We start from the raw sequence: 27,691 nt of genomic DNA, 5'->3' as shown, positions 1-27,691 counted from the left end.
TAGCTGAGCACGATGGCGTGTGCCTATGGTCCCAACTACTCAGGAGGCTGAAGTGGGAGGATCACTTGAGCCCAGGAAGCAGAGGTTGCAGTGACCTGAGATCATGCAACTGCACTCCAGCCTGGGTGACAGAGACCCCATCTCAAAATAAATAAATAGAAAACAAGGTAAACAAATTACATGAGTGGGAGGATGCATTAGGTGTTTGGGAGGGGTTTATAATACAATTGGTTGCAGAAAGTGAGGCTGGGTGGAGAGGGGGCAGAGCAAATATGAAAAATGGGAAGGAAGTTCCAAGGGCACCTTCATATGCTTTGCAGAATTCCAGGTGCAAGATGATAGCTACATTCCCTATTTAATCCTTTTAAACTCCTGTAAGATGGGTTATTACCCCCATTTTCATCTGAGAACACTGTGGGGATGGTGGTTAGATAACTTATCTAGGGGTCTATAGCTGTTGAGAAGGGCCACTGTGATTTACCCCAGGTCTGTCCCAATCAGACCTTATGCACAGTCTTCCCACAGCACCTGCCTTCCCCATCATGGCCTTGGGACTGGGAAGGCAAGAAGGTTCTGGGATATAGTAGCTGATTTCCATTTCCTGACCCAAGCTACAAGAAGTGAGACACCACTAGGCTCACTCTCAGCATAGGACCTCGCCCACAGTAGGCTCCCAGCAAACGTCAATGACCAGTGAGAATTAAGTTCGGGGATACTCTCATCAGGACATGGCAGTAGGGCAGACAAGTGCCAAAATTGGAAATATCATTTGTATTGTTCCTATGTGCTCTTTATTTTTCTTCTTCCACAGAGATATTGAATCAGGAACTCAGAGAGAAATGTAATTTATATATTTTGCTGGAGAACCATTACTTTTCATTTTATTTATTTTAAATAAGATAAAAAGTACCCATTTGATGACTATAAAACATAAAACATGCCTAAATAACATGCACATAATTTACCATTCATGCTTCATGACTTTTCTTTTACTCTAAGACATTTTAAAATGAGAATTTATATTTACAGGTATAATATTTTGGATCTGGAAAGGACCTTGGCATTCATCTCATCAAACACTATTTTTCAGATGAGAAAGCTGAGAGACATTATTATATGGCTTGTTGAAGACCAGGCTCTGTAGAGTGACAGAGGCTGAGATGTAGTTATTAGGTTGGTGCAAAAATAATTGCCATTTAATGGTAAAACCACAATTACTTTTGCACCAACCTAATAGAAACCCAGGGTACTCCCCACCAGGCCACAAGTTTTCAAACCGTGGAAAACAAGCCATTAATGGTTAGTAAAGTCAATTTTAGTAGGCTAAAACCAACTTTGGTTTTTACTTTTAAAAATATTTATAATATGCTCTAGAACAATTTTAGGTTAACACAAAAATTGCACAGAAAGTATATTCGATACAATTAATGAACTAATATTGCTATACTATCATTAACCAAAGTCCATAGTTTGGCCAGGCATGGTGGGTGGCTCACACCTATAATCCCAGCACTTTGGGAGGCCAAGGCGGGCAGATCAGTTGAAGCCAAGAGTTTGAGATCAGCATGGGTAACATGGTGAAACCCTGTCTCTACTAAAAATATAAAAATTAGCCTGGCATGGTAGTATGCACCTGTAATCCCAGCTACTCAGGAGCCTGAGGCACGACAATCACTTGAATCCAGGAGGTGGAGGTTGCAGTGAGCCAAGATCGTGCCACTGCACTCCAGCCTGGGTGACAGAGTGAGACCCTGTCTTAAAAAATAATAAGTCCACAGTTTACATTAGGATTTACTCTTTTGTTGTACAGTTCTGTGGGGTTTGATAAATGTATAATGTCATGCATCTATCACTGCCCTAAAAGTGCCCTGTGTTCTACCTATTCATCCCTTCCCTGCTCCTGAACCTCTGTCCCAACTTTTGTATATATAAAGTGGAATAGAATTTTTAAAAACCATAGTGCATACCTCATTGCAAGAGTATTATTTCATGAAACTTGTTTTAGATATATATGTAAATATATGTGTATTTAGGCTAACATGCAAAATATATTTCTTATTTTGGGTTGCAGTAAAAAAAAGTTTGAGAAACACTCTTACTTAAAATTCTAGGGAATAAATCCAGAAAATGAGTACACAGATGGAACATTTCATATATGAAACCAAAACAGGAAAAAACATAATCAAGAGACATTAAGAAAATAAACAAGTATACAAAAATTATCTGAAGATTACAAAGAGGTCAGAAAGTAAATGGTTTTTCCCCAAATCAGTTTTGATTTTAGCTTCTTCATTGGGACTGCAAATCATCTGAAGACTTCAAGATTATCAGAGTACAAGATATGGAAAGTCTGGGCCCTGGCAGGGAAGAATGAGGGTTTCATCCTTACAAACTGATTCTGTTCAAAGTTTCAAACAAATGTTGTCTCTGGATGGTAATCAACAAAGAAGAAAAGTCTCTTCAGGAGGTTTTAAAAAATATTTGTTTTGCTCTGTGGCTTCCTATTTCTTTTTTCATCAGAAATATCATGGAACTAAGCGGGGTGCTGTTGTATTTAACTTCACGTTATGCCAAGTGTCTGAAGATTTCTAAAGGATCTGAATTTCTTTTATTTTCTTTCTTTCTTGCTTGCTTTTTTTTTTTTTTTGAGATGGAGTCTCGCTCTGTTGCCCAGGCTGGAGTGCAGTGGCACGGTCTTGACTCACTGCAACCTCCACCTCCCAGTTTCAAGAGATTCTTGTGCCTCAGCCTCCTGAGCAGCTGGAACTACAGGCGCACGCCACCATCCCCAGCTCATTTTGTATTTTTAGTAGAGACGGGGTTTCACCACATTGGTCAGGCTGGTCTCAAACTCCTGACCTCGGGTGATCCTTCCGCCTTGGTGTCCCAAAGTGCTGGGATTACAGGCGCGAGCCCCCGTGCCCGGCCTTGAATTTATTCTTGAGTTAGATTCCTCAATTAAAATCTCCCTTCTGTGTACAGCAGCTCTTCATCTGTCCAAGAGACATATAGAATCTAGATACACTGAAATTTTCAGAGAAATACAGACTTCAAACTTTGAATCACATTGGGCAATCATGTGGCAATCTCTGCTTTGATGCAGTAGGAAGACGGCAGGTAAGCTAAGGCTGCAAGTCCAAGCTGTGGTACTGATCACTCTGTGACCCTGGGAAGAGGTTCTCCCTTTGAATTCTTTTTCAGGAATACATATACAACAAGTTCTACAGTAAATGATGCCTTTTTTTTTTTTTTTTTTTTTTTTTTTGAGACGGGGGCTAGTTCTGTTGCTCAGGCTGGAGTTCAGTGGCATGATCTTGGCTCACTGCAACCTCCACCTCCCAGGCTCAAGAGATCCTCCCACCTTAGCCTCCTCCTCCTAAGTAGCTGGGACTATAGGCAGGCACCACCACACCCAGCTAATTTTTGTAGTTTTTGGAGAGATGGGGTTTTGCCATGCTACCCAGCTTGGTCTTGAGCTCCCGAGTTCAATTGATTCACCTGCCTCAGCCTCCCAAAGTGTTGGGATTATAGGAGTGAGCCAGCAGGCCTGGCTGAGGAGCTTCTCCTTATATGAACACTGTACTAGGCTAAGCCCTTTGCATGTGTTTCTAGTCCTATCAACAATCCTATGACATAGAAATTATTGTACTCATTTAACAGTTGAATAAACTCAGGCTCAGAAAGCTTAAGAAGCATGCTCAAAGTTACCCAGAAAGACAGTGGTTAAACCAGATTGGAACCCACGTCTGAAAGGGCATTCACTCTTCTCAGTATCCCCAGGGCCTAATATAGTGCTGGGAAGGTTGGGCAGAGTGGCTCACGCCTGTAATCCCGGCACTTCGGGAGGCCGAGGCAGGCGGATCACCTGTGATGAGGAGTTCAAGACCAGCCTGACCAACATGGTGAAACCCCGTCTCTACTAAAAATACAAAATTAGCCAGGCGTGGTGGCAGGCGCCTGTAATCCCATCTACTTGGGAAGCCGAGACTGGAGAATTGCTTGAACCCAGGCGGCAGAGGTTGCAGTGAGCCGAGATTGAGCCATTGCACTCCACCCTGGGCAACAAGAGCAAAACTCCGTCTAAAAAAAAATATATATATATATACATACATATATATATATAGTGCTGGGTACATAGTACATGCTCTATAAACATTTCCTGAAGGAACGACTGACTGAAGAGCAAAGGCTTGGCAAATAATTGTGAATGTGATGATTGTGAAGATAAATGAAATAATAATGCTATGATTATCTATTATTTATTGAACACTTACTTTGTGCCATGTACCCATGTTAAAGGTTTTACATGGGCTGTGTGCGGTGGCTCACGTCTGTAATCTTAGCACTTTGGGAGGCTGAGGCAGGCGGATTGCCTGAGCTCAGGAGTTCAAGACCAGCCTGGGCAATATGTTGAAACCCCATCTCTACTAAAATACAAAAAAAGTGGTGGTGAGGCAGGAAAATTTCTTGAACCTGGGAGACAGGGGTTGCAGCGAGCTAAAATCATGCCACTGCACTCCAGCCCGGGTGACAGAGTGAGACTCTGTCTCAAAAACAACAACAACAACAAGGCTTTACATGTATTATATATACGATATACATAAGAGATTTAACACACAGTATGGCATATAGTAAAGATTTCAACGTTACTAATATTATTACATGTCACTACAATGGTAGCTATCATCATTATAGTAAAATAGTTTTAATGTTATTTTTTCCAGCCATACCCTTGGTGCTTCTCTCAGTCTTACCGCACAGGTGAGACTGAGGGTGAGCCCTTGCAGCAGTGAATAGCTCCAAACCTGGTTCCTCCTTCCATTTCTTTTTCACATAGGCACAACTGCAACACGATGTGTTAGTTAATCTCTAAATTACACAAGGAGCCCCCAGTGTGTTTCTCTGTGTTGGGGAGGAAGGGAGTTGTGCTCTTGTGCTCGCATCTAGTTTGCATAACGTACTTTTCTCTTTCAGAGTGAATTGAGAAAGAAGTCATGTGGTCTGGTGGCAGCAGCTGGAGGAAGGCATGGTGACTCAACAGGGCTCTGCATGGAAGGCTCTGCAAGGTGGTTCTGGGGAGCAGCAAAGATCAGCCACCCCAAGGCTCTGAGGGAGCTCCATGCAGGCTCTAAGCAGAATCAGGCCGACCCCTGGCCTGGAGGAAGTAGGGGAAGAGAGCTACCAGTGGCGAGAACTGCTCGGGCTGTGTGAGTAGCTGTGGAGACACTGGGAAGAAGTTTTGGGGAACTGGACCATGTGGTACTATCCTAGCACTCAAAGTTCCTTGTGACCTGAGCTAGCATACTTTACAGTGGGGAAGTACCAGGTACTGCCCATGAGGATAAATAAGATCTTGAGCCCCAAACCTTACAATTAAACTTTCAGATAGTAACCGGAATTCTTCATGAAGCCCATGACACAGGCAAATATTATGCATATTTTTAGAAATACTTTATTATAACTACAGATCTCCACTCTAATGGTCCTATCATTGAATTCATTATCTATCTATCTATCTATCTATCTATCTATCTATCTATCTAATTTATTTTGAGATGGAGTCTCACTTTGTTGCCCAGGCTGGAGTGCAATGGCATGATCTCGGCTCACTGCAACCTCCGCCTCCCACGTTCAAGCGATTCTCCTGCCTCAGCCTCCCGAGTAGCTGGAATTACTGGCATGTGCCACCACACCTGGCTAATTTTTGTATTTTTAGTAGAGATGGGGTTTCGCCATGTTGGCCAGGCTGGTCTTGAACTCCTGACCTCAGGTGATCTGCCCACCTCGGCCTCCCAAAGTGCTAGATTACAGGCGTGAGCCACTGCACCCAGCCACACTATCAATATATTTTGAAATAGGACTCATACAAATATAATATGAAGTCTCTGTTACCTCTGATGACTTCAAAGTCTTTCACCAAAAATTCTCAAGAAGGGGATCTTAATCAATCTGCAAAGACTTACCATTTAAAAAAAAATTTATATTCTCTGAGGTAGAGTTGATGACCACCTGAGTAGACAGAAGTCAGAGACTGGTGTTTGAGTCCCATTTCACTAGGACTTAATTGCGAGACCTTGGGAAAGTTCCTTTGTTTGTAAAACATGGGAAAAAATTATTAGCCTATATCGTAAGAACTTTTTAAAAATTCACATGAGATGATGTATGAAAAGTGATAAAGCATCATATGAAATTATTGCATTTTACCTACTAAAGAAACTGAGACACAGAGTGATACGGTTTGGCTCTGTGTCCCCACCCAAATCTCATCTTGAATTGTAATCCAAATTGTAATCCCCACATGTCAAGGGAGGGTCTTTGTGGGAGGTGATTGGATCATGAGGGCAGTTCCCCATGCTTTTCTCGTGATAGCGAATTCTCATGAGATTGACTTGTTTGGTAAGTGTCTGGCACTTACCCCTTTCTCTTCCTCTTGCCTGCTGCCATGTAAGATGTGCCCTGCTTTCCCTTTTCCTTCCAAGATGATTATAAGTTTCCTGAGGCCTCTCCAGCCATGTGGAACTGTAAGTCAATTAAACATCTTTTGTTTATAAATTACCCTGTCTCAATGGTATCTTTATAGCAACTGGAAAATGGACAAATACACAGAGCAAACAAAAGATTTGCCCAAAGTCATAATTAGCATATGGAGAGTCAAAAATGAAATATAAATTCAAGTGACTGGACATGGTACAGGACAGAGTTGATTCAGGTAAACAATTTGCTTTGTTGAAGTCAGCATGCATGTGACTCTAAAAAGCATTAGTCCACTGAGGTAAAAAGGAGCATTTACTGAGTGTATAGAGAGACCTCACAGTATCGAAGGATGGAACACAAAGAGTTGCCAGGTTTCACACAAATTGGTCAGAGAACTGGGGAATTCTCAGGGACAGGGTGGCTTGTCCCTCTGTGTTCCCCTTGTATTTGCTTCTGAGCCAACTCCAGCCTCTCCCACATTCTGTCTGTCTTCCTCGGCTCCTTTATCCTGTGTGAGGCACAACACGGCTGCTCTTCCTGGATCTAGACCAGGAAGACCACTGAGCTCCAGTACTCACAATCAATTGGCAATACACACATGAACTAGCCTGGCTCCTCTGAGGAAACCTGCACCATACAAGTCATTTCTGAGCAAATAACTAGCTCCACCTGGGTCAGGCGTGTTCGATGCTGGTCTAAGCAGTGATGGGCTTCCCCACCACCACCCATCCCTAGAAGTCACACTACCTCATGTTATCTTGTACAGCTGTATCTTCCACGGAGCTGTGGGTGGCAAGGGTGCTATGTTGCCAGGCTGGGTGTTATCACATAAAGAGAGGAACTATTTATAGAGAGAGTGTGCTTTGGATGATTTCATGATGTATTTCAGTTATGAGATTTAAGATCCAAATTTCCTGGTCAACAAAATCAACTCAGTTTAATTAATATTGTGTTGGGCTCTTAAGATACACACATATGTCCATAAGTTATGTCCACAGATAACTGTAATATAAGATAGTCTATGAAAGTTTCTTAGAAATTGTCTTATAAAATTACATGAAAGCATAAAAAAAGAATTAAGTCCTCCTGGGGGAGTCAGAAAGCTTTTACTAAGTGCAATTTGAGACTCGTCTTGAAGCATTCATTAATTTTTATAGAGAGGTGGAAGATGGGGAAGACACACATAAAGCAGTGGGGAAAGCATGAACAAAATATGGAGAAGTGAAATTACATGTACACTCTGAAAGGGTGAACAGTGCGCTGAAGAGCAGCATGCAGGAGGGTGAAAAGGAAACATATTAATTGACTCATCACAACTATATGCTGGACATTTTCAGGTGACACCTCATTTAATCTTTTTTTTTTTTTTGAGATGGAGTTTCACTCTTATTGCTCAGGCTGGAGTACAGTGGCGTAATCTCGGCTCACTGCAACCTCCGCCTTCCAGGTTCAAGTGATTCTACTGCCTCAGCCTCCTGAGTAGCTGGAACTACAGGTGCCCACCACCATGCTCAGCTAATTTTTTGTATTTTTAGTAGAGGCGGGGTTTCAACATGTTGGTCAGGCTGGTCTTGAACTCCTGACCTCAGGTGATCTGCCCGACTTAGCCTCCCAAAGTGCTGGGATTACAGGAGTAAGCCACCGTGCCCGGCTTCTTCTTCTTTTTTTTTTTTTGAGACTAAGTCTCACTCTGTCACCCAGGCTGGAAAGCAGTGGTGCCATCTTGGCTCACTGCAACTTCCAACTACCACCTCCCGGGTTCAAGCGATTCTCCTGCCACAGCCTACCAAGTAGCTGAGATTACAAGCACGTGCCACCACACCCGGGTAACTTATGTATTTTTAGTTGACATCGGGTTTCACCATGTTGGCCAGGCTGGTCTCAAACTCCTGAGCTCAACTGATACGCCTGCCTCTGCCTCCCAAAGAGCTGAGATTACAGGCATGAACTACTATGCCCAGCCTCATTTAATCCTTTCAACAATTCTTGAGGTAGTGTCTATTGTCCCTATTTGATCAAGGCACATGAAGGCTGAAGCCACTTTTCCAGTGTACCATGTGGGGGCTGAGGGTGAGAACAGATGGAGGGAAGGTCTGCCCACCATCTAAGGAGTTCACACCAGATTCTGAAGGCACTGTGAGGTCACACAAGATTTCTAAACAAGGAACAGAACAAACATCTGAATTTTAAGAAAAATAATGCTGGTGGTAATGTAGGGATTAAATAGAATATTCTTTCGCTGTCATTCATTCATTTAATTAAAAAAAATATTGAAAACTAACTGGGTCAAGATCTTGTTACAAGGCACTGTGGGAAAAAATGTTACATATGCCAGATGTGGCCCCTAATCTCATAAAGCTTATAATACTAACTTATATATGTCTTCCTCAACATATATATTCTATAAAATCAAATGATGCTCCACTTACAATGAGATTACATACCAATAAACCCATCGTAAATGGAAAATAGTGTAAGTCGAAAATGCATTTACTACCCTGATAAACCTATCATAAAGATGAAAAATTGTAAGTCAAACCATCATAAGTTGGCGTCTATTTGTATACATACAGACACACATACAAATACATATATATATAGAGAGAGAAAGTAAACCTGTAAATTTTAATTATCTTTTACCTCACAAAAATAGTATATTTTTGTTTTAAAAAGTAATTTATATACTCTGGAAATATCCCAAACATATCCCTTATCAGACATATGATCTGCAGATTATTTTCTCCCATTATGTAGGTTGCCTTTTTACCCTGTTGATAGTGTCTTTTGATGCACGAAAGTTTTTAGTTTTCATGGGGTCCACTGTTGGTTTTTTTCTTTTGTTACTTTTGTGTTTGGTATCATATCCAATAAATATGCCAAATCCAATGTCATATTTTCTCCTGCGTTTTCTTCTGAGTGGGTCTTACCTTTAAATCTTTGATCCACTTTGAGTTAATTTTTATACATGATGTAAGGTAAGAATCCAACTTCATTCTTTTGCATATGGATATGCAGTTTTCCCAGCACCATTTGTTACAGAGATTGTCCTTTTCCCATTGAATGGTCTTGGCATCCTTCTTGAAAATTAATTGACCATATATGTAAGGGTTTATTTCTGGGCTCTCTATTCTATTCCATTGGTCTATATGTCCTTACACCAGTACCATACTGTTTTGACTACTATAGATTTGTAGTAAGTTTTGAAATCAGAAAGTGTGAACCCCTCCAACTTTGTTCTACATCAGTTGTTTTGGCTATTCAGGGTCCCTTGAGATTTCATATAAATCTTAGGATAGGTTTTTCTATTTCTGAAAAAAAAAAAAAAAAAGGATTTTCATAGGGATTGCATTGAATCTGTAGACTGGGTAGTATTCACACAGCACTTGGAATGCACTAAATGCCACTGAAGTGTATACTTTAAAAACGGTTCATTGTATATTATGTGAATTTCAGCTCAATTAAAAAGAAAGGATTGGGTGATTATACCTCAAAATCAGGTACAGGGACAGCACGAGGCAACTAGAAGGGAAAGGAGATTGTAGTTAAGAGGGAGGAAGGTTGGAGTTTAAGCCCTCTAATACAGAATAGATGGGGGCAGGTGACGGTCCCTGGAGTTGAGCAGATAAAAGTACAGGAAGGGTAGGGTGCTCTAAAGGTAATCCACAAAGACAATGACCTCCAAAGTAGATTTGAGACCTCTAAAGTAGATTCAGAAGCATGCACACCAAGCTGTGCATGGTGGTCATCACTGGAGTAGGGTGTGGATAGATAAGATTATAGAGGGATTTTTATTATAGTACTTTTTTTTTAAGGATACAGTTTCACTCTGTTGTCCAGGCTGAAGTGCAGTGGCTACTTACAAGTGCAATCATAACTCACTACAGCCTTGAACTGGGCTCAAGCAATCCTCCCTGCTCAGCCTCTTTTCGTAGCTGGGACTGCAGGCATATGCCATCATGCATGGTTAATTTTTTTAGTATTTATATTTTGTAGATATGGGGTCTTGCTATGTTGTCTAGGCTAGTCTCAAACTCCTAGCCTCAAGTAATCTCCTGCCTCAGCCCCTCAGTACACTGGGATTACAGGTATGAGTCATCCTGCAGGGCCTACAATAGTATATTTTTAAGGAGAAAGAGTAATAAAAAATACTGTTTTAAAGCTGTAATTTAAGATCTTTAGGAGAGAAAGATTATAAACCAGGTGCCTTTTAAAAAAAGTCATTGTAGGAGTGTCAGGAAGGTGTTAGATGATACAGGCATGGACGGATGGGGGGCGGGCATGCCAGCTGGCTTAATCTCTTATTTATTTTCAGAGCAATGGTGTGGCAGTAGCATTGTGAAGCTGGGAGAAGGCCAACCCTGCTCCCAACCCCACAGTATATGAGGACTGGTAAAGTAAGCACCCCTCAATTCAAGACAGTAGCAGGGGAAGCTATGTTCTCGTAAGATAGCCAAGTTTCAGTTAAGGCAAGGAGTGGGAGACAGGCTGGGGATGTAGGATGGTTTGCTTTCCATAAAATGGGGGTTCCGGAGAGTACAGCAGAAAGGTGTGAGGAGGAAGGAGGCAGTGGGGGAATGAGTTTGGGTAGGCACAAGGGGGTCTGGGGACCAGTATACAGGATATAAGATGGATGAGTGGGGACACTTACATTTTAGGTACTTGTATGGAAAGGGGATAGGGAAGTTTAATGGGGAATAGTAGCCCCTAAGGGCCTAGAAAGACCTGGGATGTCAAGTTTAGCAATAGTGAAGCCTCTTGGGATCTGAGCAGGATGTTGGATTTAGCTGGGATGTTATGGATAGCAGAATTTGGATAAACAATAAAATAACAATCCAAAGACGATACAAACTCTCAGAGGCAGACTCTAGCATGGATAACTCAAGGGCCCAAAAGCAAGCCAGATAGACTGAAGCAGAAGGTTTGTGTTGGGGATTAGAAGGCTGGCTCCCAAGGGTGGCACTGGCTTTTGGAGAGCTGAACCAGGAGAGGAGTGGGACATAATTTATAAGAAACAGGGGCTCGTTATGGTTTTTGGAGGAATTGATGAAAACAACATTTAAAGAAGATTAGTATGAGAAGTATCCAACAAAGTGGATTGGGTCAGGAAAAACTGGACACTGTAGGTTTTGCAACTATCCACACATGATATGGTAGAAGCTTGAACTAGGGAGAAGAAGAAAAAGATAATTTCAAGATAAAACCATACAGAACTCATTTTATATATGAAAAGGTAGAAAAAAAGAGGGTGTTAAAATTTTCAAAATTTTGAGCCTGGCTGATTAGAGAGTTAATCAAGAACATGGGCAGGGGAAAGAAAAGAAACAAAGAAAAAAAACATGGGCAGGGAGCCTGAAAGAAGAGGATCAGTGTAGAGGGAAGGAGGGGACAATGATGAACTTAGTTTGGGACCTAGATTCATTAGACTCTTATAGCTAAATAACACTTAGCTCTGGCTATGTGGAACAACTATCACATTTTCCAGATGAGGAAATCTTGAGTTTGAGAAACAGGAATTTTGGCTCTGCTATTTGCTAGATATACAAACTTGACAATTTACTGACCTCTGGGTCTCAGGCTGTTGTCATATCAAGGCTTGAGTGTGGGAGGATCTGCTTCCAAGCTCATTCACAAGGCCTACAGTTCTTGCTGGCTGCTGGCTGGAAACATCAGTTCCTTGCCATAAAGGCCCTTCCAGAGGGTACTCACAATATGGCAGCTGGCTTCCTTCAGAAAGAGAGAGAGACAGAGAGAGAGAAGATGCTCGAGAAAAAGCCCTAGTTGTTTTATAACCTAATCCCAAAAGTGACATCCCGTGACCTTTGCCAAATTTTATTCATTAGAAACAAGTCAGTAAGTCCAGCCCATATTCAAGGAGACAAGATTATACACCAAAAGGCGGGATCACTGCGGACCATGTTAGAGGCTGCCTGCCACAGTATCTAACAGTTATATTTTTAGATATCTTAGTCTATTCTTTGTTGTTTATAACAGAATATCTGAAATTGGGTTGGTTACTTATTTATTTATTTAGAGATAGGGTCTTGCTCTGTCACCCAGGCTGGAGTGCAGTGGTACAATCACAGCTCACTGCAGCCTCAAACTCCTGGGCTCAAGTAATCTTCTGCCTGTCTCCTGAGTAGCTGGGACCATACGTGCACACTGCCACATCCAAGCTACTTTAACATTTTTAAAAATTAAAAAAAATTTTAATTTTTGTTTTGTAGAGACAGAGTCTCACTATGTTGATTAGGCTGGTTTCTAACTCTTTCCGGCCTCAGGCAATCCTCCTGCCTTAGCCTCCCAAAGTATTGGGATTATAGGAGTGACCCACCACCCCTGGCCTGAAACTGGATAATTTTTAAGAAATGAAATTCAGTTCTCACAGTTGTGGAGGCTGGGAAGTCTACGGTTGAGGGGCTGAATCTGGTGAGAGTCTTCTTCATGGTGGTGGGGACTCTGCGGTGTCCTGAGGTGGTGCAGGGCATCACATGGTGAAGGGGGTGAGTGTGCTCACATGCTAGCTAGGTCTCTTTTCCTCTTGTTATAAAACCATTAGTTTCTCTCCCATTATAACCTATTAATCCATGAAGCCATTAATCCATTAATCAATGAATTTATTAATCCTCTTAAAGTCCCTACCTCTCAATACTTAAGTTTCAGCATGAGTTTTGAAGAGGACATTCAAACCATAGCAATACCCATGTCTTCGTTTTTGTAATTGGTTCACCCATGCTGGGCAATTCAATAAATATTGAATCCATTGAGTTAGGACAGACAGAATTTGGGCATCAAGGAAGGCAAAAATAACTTTACCTACAGGAAAAATTCATTAAAATTTCCATAGAGGAAAATTATGCTTATACTGATTTTTAAAGCATAGACAGGAGGTTATCAGGAGACAAGATGGGAAAGTTTAAGGTTATCCAATGATTTTAATTTGGACTGGAGTTCTTCTGTACTGATTTTAAGGCTGAGTGAAAATATCACAGACACGAAGAAAATATTTCATAATTTGAAAAATCTCCAGTCTTATTAAAATGTAAAATATTGAGCAACTCATAGGATTTTATCATTTGATTTCAAATATATCTTTAGAAATCCTAATAATCTAACTCAGTCTACCAGATGATGATGATGATGATGATGATGATGATGATGATTATTATTTTTTGAAAGAGGGGTCTCACTCTGTCACCCAGGCTGGAGTGTAGTGGTGTGATCACAACTCATTGCAATCTCAACTTCCTGGGCTCGATTGATCCTCCTACTTCAGCCTCCCAAGTAGCTGGGACTACAGGTGTGTGCCAACACGCCCAGTTAATTTTTTATATTTTGTGGAGATGGAGGTCTCACTATGTCATCCAAGCTGGTCTTGAACTCCTGGGCTTAAGCAAGCAATCCTTGGCCTCCCAAAAAGCTGGGATTACAGGCATGAGCCATGACATCTGGCAGTCTGCCAGATCTTGACAGCCATTTTACTAAATTAGCACTCCTAAGTTTCACTTGTTTTCTAAAAGCATTTTTATGAGCACAATGACCAACTAAAACCTTGTATGTAAAAGTTCAGAAGTTTCTTTAACAGTACAATTTAGAATGCATCTAGGAAAAACACAAAGACTATTCTCCCATTTTCATGGCCATTATGATAAAGCTGAAATTCTAGTTGTATTTTTTATTGTTGATTTGATTAATTCTATGAGCTTTGAAGGCCCCCATATTTGCCCCCACATTCTAGTACCTTCCTGCTTTCCTCACATTTTGATTTGGTATTCTGGGTGCTTGGGATGAAGAAGAATATGGATGAACTTCAAATAAGCAGGTTTGGCAGTTACCCAAAATGGCAAAAATGACAGAGCATGAAGTAGATTTCCCAAGGGCTTCTCATCTAATAGTAAGACCATCACTGTAGAATTTGTTGTCCCATATTCTCCCCTGCAATTCTGGCCTGCTCACTGAGGCTGTCAGATCATGCAAGCTTTGACCCATCTAACGAGGCTCCCCAAGATCTAAGCAACCAGAGGGCAGAAGCAAGCAGCAATGGAGTCCCCAAGTAATGCCATCTGGAAGAATATCGATTTTTCTTTACTGACCATTGTCCTCTAACAATTAAAAGGTTTAGTTCATGGTTTTACAGCACTTTGAGCAGTAGGATATTGGATCCAAGTGCTCAACAGTCCTGTAGCTCTGCTGCCAGTGGGTTCGGTGCCTGGGAAGCAGGAGGCATGCTGCAACCCACTTGCTCGCACTAAATCACTTCCTACTCAAGGGTGGCTGCTGGCAGCTGGAAATTTGATTTAGGAACCAATATATTGTTAAGCACCATTGTTTTTGTGTACAAAGAACAATTCTGAGACTGTTTTTTTAAGCATTCTTGATGTTATACTATTATAGTGTCTCCCATTTTCTATTAATTCACTTTCTTTGAATAGCATTCTTGTCTTAGTAACTAGGAACAAAAGTAAATATAAAACATCCCATTTTATGACAGTTCATTTCCACTTTCCTGACTAAAAACGTAAAATTTATAAATTTCTCTCAAATTAGGCACAGGATTTTTTTTTTTTTTTTTTGAGACAGGGTCTCACTATGTCACCCAGGCTGGAGTGCAATGGCACGATTATAGCTCATTGCAGCCTTGATCTCCTGGGCTTAAGTGATCCTCCCACCTCAGCCTCCCAAGTAGCTGGGACCACAGGCATACCGCACCACGCCCAGCTAATTTTTGTATTTTTGGTAGAGACAGGGTTTCATCATGCTGCCCAAGCTGGTCTTGAACTCCTGAGCTCAAGCTATCCATCTGCCTCGACCTCTCAAAGTGCTAAGATTACAGGCATGAGCCATCGTGCCCAGTTGACATGGGCATTTCTTTCTTCTTTTTTTTTTGAGATGGAGTCTCACTCTGTCACCCAGGATGGAGTTCAGTGGCACGATCTCGGTTCATTGCAACCTCTGCCTCCCAAGTTCAAGTGATTCTCCTGCCTCAGCCTCCCGAGTAGCTGGGACTACAGGCACACACCACCATGCCCAGCTAATTTTTTTGTATTTTGTAGAGACGGGGTTTCATCATGTTGGCCAGGCTGATCTTGAACTACTGACCTCAGGTGATTCAACTGCCTTGGCCTCCCGAAGTGCTGGGATTTACAGGCATGAGCCACCATGCCTGGCAATTTTTGTATTTGTAAAGTAGAGATAGGGTTTCACCATGTTGGCTGGGCTGGTCTTGAACTCCTGGCTTCAAGTGATCCACACACCTTGGCCTCCCAAAGTGCTCGAATTACAGGTGTGAGCCACTGCGCCCAGCCATAGACATTTTTTTTTTCTATTGTAGGCTGCTGATTTCCCTCGGGAGGAGGAGAAATCAATAAAATGGCCAACACTGATTAAAAAGTATCCTAATTTTGCCGGGCGCAGTGGCTCATGCCTGTAATCCCAGCACTTTGGGAGGCTGAGGCGGGTGGATCACAAGGTCAGGAGTTCGAGACCAGCCTGGCCAAGATGGTGAAACCCTGTCTCCACTAAAAATACAAAAATTAGCTGGGTGTGGTGGCACACGCCTGTAGTCCCAGCTACTTGGGAGGCTAAGGCAGGAGAATCGCTTGAACCTGGGAGGCAGAGGTTGTGGTGAGCAGAGATGGTGCCGTTGCACTCCAGCCTGGACGACAAAAGCGAAACTCCATCTTAAAAAAAAACAAGTATCCTAATTTTAGTATGGATAAGCAAAGAATTATAAAGAAATATAACTTTTTTATATGTTAATACGCAATCATCATATTTAAAGTTAAAGCTAATTTCATTTTGAAAAATGTAGTATGTAATGAACACTGGGGCTAAGGAAGTAAAGTGTCTAAGGAGTTCCTCTAGTCCAACATCCAGTGCAGACATTCCCTCTGTGTCTCTGAACAAATCCAGTGATATAATAGCTTTCTGCTCCATGAGACATCCCATTCCATTGTCAGTTACCCCATGGATAGGAAGTCACTAGAAGTCTGTGCACTAGGCACTGAATTGAGTGTTCTGTGATATTAAAACAAACAAACAAACAAAAAACAAAGTTTTTGCCCTAAAGAAACTTAATATCTTGTTCACAGAGTTCAGACAATAATATAACATCATCAGACAAGAAATTCAAAGGGCATTAGAAAGGTACAAACCAAACCTCATGGAAACTCAGAGGGAGAGACAAGATAGCCTGTCTGGCTGAGGGAACCACTGATCCTCCTAACTGCCTGTACTGATGCTAATTTATTTCATTTACATGTCAGAGCTTGACATATTATTCAGTGAAAGTTGTCCAAAGCGGTAGCATAGCTAGAGTTTGGCTTTGGGTATTAGACATGTTTGGATATGAATGTGGACCCTCTCTGTTTAGCCAGGTGACTTTGAACAAATTACATAACTTCACTGTACTTCTGTTTTCTCATTTGTAAAATGGGTATAGTAAGATCTATCTACCTGAGAAGCTTACTGAAGGATTTAATAACAACATAAAGTGTGTGAGCATAGTGCCTGGTACTTGGTGTTTAAAGATGGTAGCTTTTGCTTCTACTTTTTTTCTATTTCCCTTGTTATTTTTCACCAACTTTTCTCTAGAATTTTAATCATTACTAATAATAAATTTTTTTTTCTAAATCTCCTCACTTTTATGGCTATCCTCCTCTATACCATCTAGTTTTTATTCACCGGTACAATGTGCTATCTAGAACTTTACAACAATACAACTTTTCCCCAAAACACAAAAGCTAGAGTCAGGATCTGACAAAACATAGTAAACCAAACTGCTACCTCCCTTCTGACCTATACTTTTACTATTGCAATCCAAATTGCACTCAAGTTTTGTCTTGTTTTAAGCAATTCAAGCCTTCGTTGGTTCACGGCAGGCTTGTGGTTAACTAACATTTCTAGGTACTGTGTAAACTGTGAACAATCAGGCAGGCTTCTCCTGTCTTGTACTTGTGCAACTGATTTTTTGAACCTAAATATCTTTTTGTTTCTCTCTCTTGTATAAGCCTGGACTTTTGGTTGCAAGTGACAGAAAGCTAGCCGGACCTACCTTAGATAAGAATGAAAAATTTCTTTATTTGTATAACTGAAGAGCAAGAAAAATGGGACAACTGGAATGCTGACCCACCCCTATGATGACAAACGGTGGCTTCATCTTCTCACATAGGTTTCTTCTGGGACCCCAGTTACAGGCAGATCTTGACTCATATTGTCATAACTTGAGACAGAAATGAAATGATTCCCTCTTCAAGTCCTCCTTCCTGCAACCATTTATTAAAAGAAAAATCCCAGGGAAAGAATGGTTTAAGTCAAACATGTGCCAATCATTATTGAGCTGCACCAACTCCCAAGATTGGGCAAGAAGTTGTCAGTCCTTATACCAATTACTTAGCCAGGGAGGTCCAGGTTATGATGACAGCTCACAACAGAACTCAGGGAATAGCAAGGGAAAAGTACTTCCAAAGGAATAGAAAATACATTTTCTGAAAGAAATGGAGATAGTTTACAGTTAAGTCACTTAGCCAAGTAGAGCTAGGACTGACTGAAGTCTTTTAACTACTATTACAGGTGACTGGATAATCTTTTTTTTTTTTTTGAGACAAAAAAACCTATAAGAACTAATGACACTCACCCTGTCAACGAGGCTGGAGTGCAATGGCAAGATCTCGGCTCACTGCAACCTCCACCTCCTGGGTTCAAGCAATTCTGGTGCCTCAGCCTCCAAGTAGGTGGGATTATAGGTGCACACCACCACGCCCAGGTAATTTTTATTTTGTATTTTTTTGGTAAAGATGGAGTTTCACCATATTGCCCAGGCTGATCTTGAACTCCTGACCTCAAGTGATCTGCCCATTTCAGCCTCCCACAGTGCTAGGATTATAGGTGTGAGCCACCAAGCCTGGCCTGATAATCTTTTTGAGTCAGATACAAAAACATTATTTTTGTGAAAGACAGTTGTTTATGTTTCTTCTTCCTATTTTGATAAAGAACTAATATTTTATTGTCTTTATTGCATGAACTTTTCTCCTTCCAGTTACAGAGAAGGCAAATTTAGATCGATAAAAAGATTAACAAGAAAACTTGCAAAATACCAAATTGAATGACAGAGTAATCTTTTTTTTTTTTTTTTTTTTTTTTCGAGACGGAGTCTGGCTCTGTCGCCCAGGCTGGAGTGCAGTGGCTGGATCTCAGCTCACTGCAAGCTCCGCCTCCCGGGTTCACATCATTCTCCTGACTCAGCCTCCCGAGTAGCTGGGACTACAGGTGCCCGCCACCTCGCCCGGCTAGTTTTTTGTATGTTTTTTTTAGTAGAGACGGGGTTTCACCGTGTTAGCCAGGATGGTCTCGATCTTCTGACCTCGTGATCCGCCCATCTCGGCCTCCCAAAGTGCTGGGATTATAGGCTTGAGCCACCGCGCCAGGCCGACGGAGTAATCTTAAAAGTCTCATTCAATAAAATGTAGCCTGCAGTTACCATTATTAACAATCATTTAGGAAGCAGAATAAGCTCATGTGACAGCATCCAGGCTACATTATTAAAGAATAGAGAGTAAACCACAAGTCAAAACCAACAAGACTCAACCTCAGAGCTCCCATTTTCTAAGCCCTCAACCAAAAACGTTAGGCTAGCCACCAGGTGGCTATTTTGAGATAGAGAGATACAAGCCTATCTTAGAATATATTATGCAATAAACAATATATTTGTCATCAGAAAATGCCTGGTAGCAAAGTGAAAATGAAATTAACTTTACAACGATTTACTTAACTTTACAAGGATTTACTTAACTTCCAAAGCAAGCTCATGGATCTGTCCATTGTTTATTCTAATCATCTGTGGTGTTATGCCATACATTGGTTTTTATCCACAGTTCCCGGCTTATAACTCCTATAGCCCTTGTTACAGTCTTTTGTCATAATGTGAGGTGTGTTAAGCCTCAGGAGCAGGCCTCTGACATTCTCCTGCCCTCCTTTCACTTGCCCAAGGCAGGACTCTAATCTTCTATCTTTCTGATTGTGGGTTTTAAGACTTTTCCCAGAAAGAATCTGCCCTATACCCTGGGAGAAGGAATGCTGATGTCAGGAAGCCTCCATAAAAACCCAAGAGAACTAGGTTCACAGGGCTTCCAGACAGCTGAACACATGGAGGTTCCTGGAGAGTGGCAGGCCCAGGGAGGGCATGGAAGTTTCACATCTCTTCCCCTATATCTTGCCTTATGTGTCTCTTCATCTGTATCCTTTGCAATATCCTTTATAATAAACCAGTAAATATAGGTATGTGTTTCCCAGAGTTCTGTGAGCTGGCTAGCAAATTAATCGAACCCAAAGAGGAGGTCATGGGAACCCCAACTTAAAGCCTGTAGGTCAGAAGTTCTGGAGGCCTGGACTTAATCACTGGAGTTGGGGGTGGGCAGTCTTGGGGAGTGAGCCCTCAACCTGTGGGTTCTGACAGTATCTTCAGGTAGATAGTGTCGGAACTGAATTAGAGGACACCCAGCTGGTGTCCACTGTTTGGTGCATGGGGGAAAAAAAACCCACGTTTGGTCATAGAAGTCTTCTTATGTTGTTGATTGTTGCTGTGGTGTCAGAGTAGAGAAAAATCATAGAGAGAGTTTTCCCTACACATCACCTAAGTTACATTTAACTTGTAAAACTGGATTATTCCTTTGGCCTCTTACAGAGGTTTCTAAAGCAGCCCTCTTAAATTAACAGTGAGTAATTTGTTGTTTCTGGAAGTAATAAAAGATGTCAGTGTATGCTTATGACTTGTTTATTGCAGAAACCTTCCAGGTCACTCAGATGAGGGAAAATGCTGACCCCCATCTACTGACATACATAGCCATTGAAATGAAAATAGGAAAAATGTTTTTCTTTTCCCTTACAGGTGAATTTTAATCTGGACTCTATCACCCTTTCTTTGCCATGCACACCATTCCATAGGTTAAATTATCCTGTGAACAAAGATATAGGTGATGGGATATGAGCCAGTGCTAGGATGCAGGGTGTCAGGCCTCTGAGCCTAAGCTAAGCCATCATATCCCCAGTGACCTGCATTATACATCCAGATGGCCTGAAGCAACTGAAGATCCACAAAAGAAGTGAAAATAGCTTTAACTGATGACATTCCTCCATTGTAATTTGTTTCTTCCCCACCCTAACTGATCAATGTACTTTGTAATCTCCCCACCCTAAGGGTTCTTTGTAATTCTCCCCAACCTTGAGACTCTACTTTGTAAGATCCATCCCCTGCTTTCATAATATTGCTCCTAACTCCACCGCCTATCCCAAAACCTATAAGAACTAATGATTATCCACCACCTTTTGCTGACTCTCTTTTCAGACTCAGCCCACCTGCACCCAGGTGAAATAAACAACCATGTTGCTCACACAAAGTCTGTTTGGGGGTCTCTTCAAACGGACACGTGAGACATTTGGTGCCGAAGACCTGGGTCAGCGGGACTCCTTTGGGAGAACAGTCCCCTGTCCTCACCCTCACTCCATGAAGAGATCCACCTACATGAAGAGATCCACCTCAACCTCGGGTCCTCAGACCAACCAGCCCAAGGAACATCTCACCAATTTTAAATCAGGTAAGCGGCCTCTTTTTACTCTCTTCTCCAACCTCTCACTATCCTCCAACCTCTTTCTCCTTTCAATCTTGGTGCTACCCTTCAATCTCTCCCTTGTCTTACTTTCATTTCCTTTCATTTTCTGGTAAAGACAAAGGAGACACATCTTATCCGTGGACCCAAAACTCCGGCACTGGTCATGGACTCGGGAAGGCAGCCTTCCCTTGGTGTTTAATCATTGCGGGGACGCCTCTCTGATAATTCACCCATGTTCCATTGGTGTCTGATCTCCGCGGGGACGCCTGCCTTGGTCATTCACCCACATTCCCTTGGTGGCAAGTCAATTGCGGAGACGCATGCTTTGGTTGATCACACATGTTGCAGCCCAGGGCTGCTCCCTACCCCCTTCTCCGTGTCTCTACCTTTCTCTTTAAACTTGCCTCCTTCACTATGGGCAACCTTCCACCCTCCATTCCTCCTCCTTCTCCCTTAGCCTGTGTTCTCAAGAACTTAAAAACTCTTCAACTCTCGCCTGACCTAAAATCCAAGCATCTTACTTCCTTCTGCAATACCGCTTGGCCCCAGTACAAACTCAACAGTAGTTCCAAGTGGCCAGAGAATGGCACTTTCGATTTGTCTATCCTACAATATCTAGATAATTTTTGTCAAAAAATGGGCAAATGATCTGAGGTGCCTGACGTCCAGACATTCTTTTATACATTGGTCCCTCCCTAGTTTCTACTCCCAATGAGACTCGTCCCAAATCTTTCTTCTTTCTCTCCTGTCTGTTCCTTCAGTCCCTACCCCAAGTGTCTCTGAGTCTTTTGAATCTTCCTTTTCTACGGACCCAACTGACCTCTCCCCTCCTCGCCAGGCTGCTCCTCGCCAGCCCGAGCTAGGTTCCAATTTTTCCTCAGCCTCTGCTCCCCCACCTTATAAATTCTTCTGTCACCTCCCCTCCTCACACCCGGTCTGGCTTACAGTTTCGTTCCTTGACTAGCTCTCCCCCACCTGCCCAACAGTTTCCTCTGAGAGAGGTGACTGGAGCTGCAGGCATAGTCAGGGCCCATGTGCCTTTTTCTCTCAGATCAGTCAGTGTTTAGGCTCTTTCTCACCACACCCCACTAAATATATACAGGAATTCTGATATCTAACTCTGTCCTACAATTTAACCTGGAGTGACTTAAATGTCATCCCAACTTCTAGCCTCTCCCCAGATGAACAGGAGAGTTTTTTCTCTAGTCCAATCTCACGCTGATAACCACGGGCTTCATGAGCCAGACCTCCACAAAGACATTAGAGCAGTTCCCTGAGAAGATCCCCAATGGAACCATCAGGCAGATTCCCCAGGTATAGCTAGGCGAGATTACATGGTTTCCTGCCTAGTTGAAGGGCTTAAAAAGGCAGTTTACAAAGCTGTTAATTATGACAAACTTAAAGAAACTACCCAAGGTAAAGATGAAAACCCAGCCCAGTTCATGGCCCGTTTGGCAGCAACCCTTAGACGCTTTACCACCCTAGACCCAGAAGGGCCAGAAAGCCGCCTTTTTCTTAATATGCATTTTATCACCCAGTCAACTCCCAACATCAGAAAAAGCTCCAAAAATTAAATTCTGGCCCTAAAACCCCACAACAGGACTTAATTAACCTCACCTTCAAGGTGTACAACAATAGAGAAGAGTTGCAATTACTTGCCTCTGCTGTGAGAGAAACCCCAGCCAGATTTCCAGCACACAAAAACTTCAAAACGCCTAAGCCACAGCGGTCAGGCGTTCCTTCAGGACTTCCTCCCCCAGGATCTTGCTTCAAGGACCGGAAATCTGGCCAATGGGCCAAGGAATGCCCGCAGCGCGGGATTCCTCCTAAGCCATACCCTGTCTGTGCGGGCCCCCACTGGAGGTCAGGCTGTCCGACTCACGTCGCCACCGCTTTTAAAGCCCCTGGAGCCCAAACCCAACGCTCCTTGGCCGACTCCTTCCCAGATCTTCTCAGCTTAGCGGCTGAAGACTGACGCTGCCCGATCACCTCGGAAGCCCCCTGGACCATCACAGACACGGAGCTTTGGGTAACTCTTACAGTGGAGGGTGAGTCTGTCCCCTGTTTATCGATACGGAGGCTACCCACTCCACATTACCTTCTTTTCAAGGGCTGGTTTCCTTTGCCCACATAACTGTTGTAGGTATTGACGGCCAGGCTTCTAAACCTCTTAAAACTCCCCAACTCTGGTGCCAACTTGGACAACATTCTTTTATGCACTCTTTTTCAGTTATCCTCACCTGCCCAGCTCCCTTATTAGGTTGAGACATTTTAACTAAATTATCTGCTTCCCTGACTATTCCTAGGCTACAGCCACACCTCATTGCTGCCCTTTTCCCCAGTTCAAAGCCTCCTTCACATCCTCCCCTTGTATCTCCCTACCTTAATTCACAAGTATAGGACACCTCTACTCCCTTCTTGGCAACCGATCATGCACCCCTTACCATCCCACAAAAAACTAATCACCCTTACCCGGCTCAATGCCAATATCCCATCCCACAGCACGCTTTAAAAGGATTAAAGCCTATTATCACTCGCCTGTTACAGCATGGCCTTTTAAAGCCTAAAAACTCTTCTTACAATTCCCCCATTTTACCTGTCCAAAAACCAGACAAGTCTTACAGGTTAGTTCAGGATCTGCACCTTATCAACCAAACTGTCTTGCCTATCCACCCTGTGGTGCCAAACCCATGTACTCTCCTATCCTCAATACCTCCCTCCACAACTTCTCCACAACCCATTATTCTGTTCTGGATCTCAAACATGCTTTCTTTGCTATTCCCTGCACCCTTCATCCCAGCCTCTCTCCACTTTCACTTGGACTGACCCTGACACCCATCAGGCTCAGCAAATTACCTGGGCTGTACTGCCGCAAGGCTTCACGGACAGCCCCCATTACTTCATTGAAGCCAAATTTCTTCCTCATCTGTTACCTATCTTGACATAATTCTTCATGAAAACACACATGCTCTCCCTGCCAATCGTGTCCGATTGATCTCTCAAACCCCAATGCCTTCTACAAAACAACAACTCCTTTTCTTCCTAGAAATGGTTGGATACTTCCGCCTTTGGATAGCTGGTTTTGCCATCCTAACAAAACCATTATATAAACTCACAAAAGGAAACTTAGCTGACCCCACAGATCCTAAATCCTTTCTCCACTCCTTTGACAGCTTTAGAAACTGCCCTCACACTAGTTCTCCCTGACTCATTCCAACCCTTTTCATTACACACAGCTGAAGTGCAGGGCTGGGCAGTACGGAATTCTTACACAAGGACTGGGACTGCATCTTGTAGCCTTTTTGTTCAAACAACTTGACCTTACTGTTTTAGGCTGGCCATCATGTCTCCATGCAGTGGCTGCCGCTGCCCTAATACTTTTAGAGGCCCTGAAAATCACAAACTATGCTCAACTCACTCTCTACAGCTCTCGTAACTTCCAAAATCGATTTTCTTCCTCACACCTGATGCATATACTTTCTGCTCCCCGGCTCCTTCAGCTACACTCTCTCTTTGTTGAGTCTCCCACAATTGTTCCTGGCCTGGATTTCACATTATTCCGGATACCACACCTGACCCCCATGACTGTATCTCTCTAATCCACCTGACATTCACCCCATTTCCCCATATTTCCTTCTTTCCTGTTCCTCACCCTGATCACATTTGATTTATTGATGGCAGTTCCACCAGGCCTAATCCCCACTCACTAGCAAAGGCAGGCTATGCTATAGTATCTTCCACATCTATCATTGAGGCTACTGCTCTGCCCCCCTCCACTACCTCTCAGCAAGCCAAACTCATTGCCTTAAGCCCTCACTCTTGCAAAGGAATTACATGCCAATATTTATACTGACTCTAAATATGCCTTCCATATCCTGCACCACCATGCTGTTACATAGGCAAAACAAGGTTTCCTCACTACGCAAAGGTCCTCCATCATTAATGCCTCTTTAATAAAAACTCTTCTCCAGGCCACTTTACTTCCAAAGGAAGCTGGAGCCATTCAACTGCAAGGGCCATCAAAAGGCATCAGATCCCATGGCTCAGGACAGTGCTTATGCTGATAAGATAGCAAAAAAAAGCGACTAGCATTCCAACTTCTGTCCCTCACAGCAGTTTTTCTCCTTCTCATTTGGTCACTCCAGCCTACTCTCCCACTGAAACTTCCACCTATCAATCTCTTCCCACACAAGGCAAATGGTTCTTGGACCAAGGAAAATATCTCCTTCCAGCCTCATAGGCCCATTCTATTCTATTGTCATTTCATAACCTCCTCCATGTAGGTTATAAGTCGCTAGCCCACCTCTTAGAACCTCTCATTTCCTTTCCATTGTGGAAATCTATCCTTAAGGGAATCACTTCTCAGTGTTCCATCTGCTATTCTACTACTTCTCAGGGATTGTTCAGGCCCCCTCCTTCCCCTACACATCAAGTTCGGGGATTTGCCCCTGCCCAGGACTGGCAAACTGACTTTACTCACATGCCCCGAGTCAGGAAACTAAAATACCTCTTGGTCTGGGTAGACACTTTCACTGGATAGGTAGAGGCCTTTCTCACAGGGTCTGAGAAGGCCACCGTGGTCATTTCTTCCCTTCTGTCAGACGTAATTCCTTGGTTTGGCCTTCCCACCTCAGTTTCTCAGGCTCTTGGTATTTAGTGGCTCCTGGGTTTACCTCAAATCGCCACCCTTAAGTCTCTCTTGAAGTGGATAGAAGATCTTCAGTGGCAAGGTACCCCCAATACTTTCACCCTGATGAAGTCCTATTGTTTACTTTTATACTCACTCTTATTCTGGTTCCCGTTCTTATGCCACCCTCTACCTCTCCCCAGCTATCTCCACCACACTATCAATCTCACTCCCTCCTAGCCGTTTCTAATCCTTCCTTAACAAACAGTTGCTGGCTTTGCATTTCTCTTTCCTCCAAAATTGCCAAGGCCCTGACTTACTCACTGCTAAAAAACAAAAAAAACAAAAAAAACCGACTTTGTATATTTTTAAATGAAGAGTGTTGTTTTTACCTAAATCAATCTGGCCTGGTATATGATAACATAAAAAAAAAACTCAAGGATAGAGCCCAAAAACTCGCCAACCAAGCAAACAGTAACATTGAACCCCCTTGAGCACTCTCTAATTGGACATCCTGGGGACTCCCAATTCTTCGTCCTTTAATACCTCTTTTTCTCCTTCTTTTATTCCAACTTGTGTCTTTCGTTTAGTTTCTCAATTCATACAAAACCGCATCCAGGCCATCACCAAAAATTCTATACAACAGATGCTCCTTCTAACAACCCCACAATATCACCCCTTACCCTAAAATCTTTCTTCAGTTGAATCTCTCCCACTGTAGGTTCCCACGCCTCCCCTAATCCCGCTCGAAGCAGCCCTGAGAAACATCTTCCATTATCTCTCCATACCACTCCCCAAAATTTTCGACCCCCCCAACACTTTACCACTATTTTGTTTTATTTTTCTTATTAATTAATGTAAGAAGACAGGAATGTCAGGCCTCTGAGCCCAAACTAAGCCATCATATCCCCAGTGACCTGCACATATACATCCAGATGGCCTGAAGCAACTGAAAATCCACAAAAGAAGTAAAAATAGCTTTAACTGATGACATTCCACCATTGTAATTTGTTTCTGCCCCACCCTAACTGATCAATGTACTTTGTAATCTCCCCCACCCTTAAGAAGGTTCTTTGTAATTCTCCCCACCCTTGAGAATGTACTTTGTGAGATCTACCCCCTGCCCGCAAAACATTGCTCCTAACTCCACCGCCTATCACAAAACCTATAAGAACTAATGATTATCCACCACCCTTTGCTGACTCTCTTTTCGAACTCAGTCCGCCTGTACCCAGGTGAAATAAACAACCATGTTGCTCACACAAAGCCTGTTTGGTAGTCTCTTCACATGGACACGTGAGACACAGGGCACCTCTAGACTGGAATCGCACAGAACCCTACTGACCTAAGTGCTATATTTTGTGAAAAGAATTAAACATAACAATATAATTAAATAAAATGATTTGTCATCTGAGGTAAAAAGCCAACCCAGGAAAAGAAATTACAAGTCTAGCCTGGCACAGTGGCTCATGCTTGTAATCCCAACACTTTGGGAGGCCAAGGCGAGCAGATCACTTGAGGTCGGGAGTTCAAGACCAGCCTGGTCAACATGGTGAAACCTCATCTCTATAAAAATACAAAATTCAACCAGGCAAGGTGGCACCTGCCTCTACTCCCAGCTACTCAGGAGGCTGAGGCACAAGACTCTGCCTCCAAAAAAATTTTTAAAAGGAAAAAAAATTACTTCAAGGATTTGTGTTTTTTTTTGACAGAGTCTCACTGTGTCACTCAGGCTGGAGTGCAGTGGTATAGTCTTGGCTCACTGCAACCTCTGCCTCTGGGTTTCAAGTGATTCTCGTGCCTCAGCCTCCCAAATAGCTGGGACTACAGCTAATTTTTTTATTTTTGGTGTGTGTGTTTTTAGTAGAGATGAGGTTTCACCATGTTGGCCAGGCTGCTCTCAGACTCCTGGCCTCAAATGATCCACCCACTTTGGCCTCCCAAAGTGCTGGGATTATAGGCGTGAGCCACTGCACTCGGTCAGGAT

At 42.7% G+C, this 27,691-nt stretch overlaps 1 long non-coding RNA gene across 2 annotated transcripts in view; it reads right to left on the bottom strand.

Annotated features, from left to right (window-relative positions):
* LOC140712232 (uncharacterized) overlaps positions 1-27,691 on the bottom strand; it is an 80,932-nt gene that overhangs the window by 46,388 nt on the left and 6,853 nt on the right. Inside the window, exons 2-3 of one of the 2 annotated variants that reach the window (XR_012093736.1) lie at positions 12,036-12,198; positions 720-9,782 (exon numbers count right to left, since the gene is read on the bottom strand). This is a non-coding gene — a long non-coding RNA (uncharacterized lncRNA). Of the gene's footprint in view, positions 1-719; positions 9,783-12,035; positions 12,199-27,691 lie in introns of those variants that run through there. The other variant, XR_012093735.1, reaches the window with a different exon arrangement.

Source organism: Chlorocebus sabaeus, chromosome 8 (genome assembly GCF_047675955.1).
Source record: "Chlorocebus sabaeus isolate Y175 chromosome 8, mChlSab1.0.hap1, whole genome shotgun sequence".
In the NCBI taxonomy this organism is placed as follows: Eukaryota; Metazoa; Chordata; class Mammalia; order Primates; family Cercopithecidae; genus Chlorocebus; species Chlorocebus sabaeus.
The sequence above is the reverse complement of the archived record's forward strand: the minus strand, read 5'-3'. Positions and strand labels throughout refer to the sequence as shown.